The 1036-nt window shown below is 47.6% G+C and overlaps 1 non-coding gene across 1 annotated transcript; it reads left to right on the forward strand.

The window, feature by feature from the left end:
- Positions 1-338: 338 nt before the first annotated feature.
- TRNAQ-CUG (transfer RNA glutamine (anticodon CUG)) lies at positions 339-410 on the forward strand. The gene has a single exon. It is a non-coding gene; the product is annotated as a tRNA-Gln (tRNA).
- The last annotated feature ends 626 nt before the right edge of the window (positions 411-1036 follow it).

Genomic DNA, 1036 nt, shown 5'->3' on the forward strand with positions numbered 1-1036 from the left:
TCATCGGCTCCAGCATTCGAAACAGTGTGCTCCAAATGCTGAGCAGCGGAGTACCCCTTTAATCCAGTGTCTTAGACCGCTCAGCCACTCTACCACATGGATCTGGCAGCCTTTTACCCTACCTGAGGTCACAGACCTGAGCGCAACTAAGAAAAGGGCCAAAAAGAGATCAGCCTCCCTGTCAGGGAGTTAAACCCCAATCTCGCGCATGACAGGCGGGGATACTCACCACTATACTAACGACAATCCACTTACATCCATTGCCCCGTGGTAATCTCCTTAAAGGGGCAGCGCTGAGGAATTCATGCTAGATATAAGGTAGACAGGCACTTTACAATGGTTCCATGGTGTAATGGTTAGCACTCTGGACTCTGAATCCAGCGATCCGAGTTCAAATCTCGGTGGGACCTTTCTTTTCTTGCCTCTCACTTTTTTTTATTTTTTAGTACTGTCTGATTATCATTGTTATTCAACTTTTATCTAGATACCAGCTTTGCAATTCCACAATGGCTGTTATCCAGGATTTGAGAAAACCGGTGCTGCTTTCTTCTCTAAACAGCGCCACCCATGTCCTCAGTTTGAGTATGGTACTGCAGCTCAGTTCCATTGAGCTGGAGGGAGGTGAGTTGTTCACAACCAGAAGACAAAGTTGCCCATAGCAACCAATCAGATCGCTTCTTTCATTTTTCACAGGCAATTTATATTAAAAAAAATGCAATCTGATTGGTTGCTATGGGCAACTCAGCAACTTTTTCTGTGGACAGGTTTTGATAAATCTCCCCCAAGGTGTTTGTTAGAAACAGCAGGAATCATACCGCTCGTCTTTTTCCTGCCTTAGGGTATATTCACACAGGCGGATGTTTTTGGCGGGTTTCCCACTGCGTATTTGAAAGGGGGCGGGCTCTCCTCGGCGGCATTTACACTGCGGAAAATCCGCCACAAGCCCGATTGAAGTCAGCAGGGACTGCGGCGGATTTTCCGCAGCGTAAATTCCGCTGCAGAAAGTCTGCTGCGGACAGCCGAGAAGAGCCTGGCC

Source organism: Hyla sarda, chromosome 4 (genome assembly GCF_029499605.1).
Source record: "Hyla sarda isolate aHylSar1 chromosome 4, aHylSar1.hap1, whole genome shotgun sequence".
Lineage (NCBI taxonomy): Eukaryota > Metazoa > Chordata > Amphibia > Anura > Hylidae > Hyla > Hyla sarda.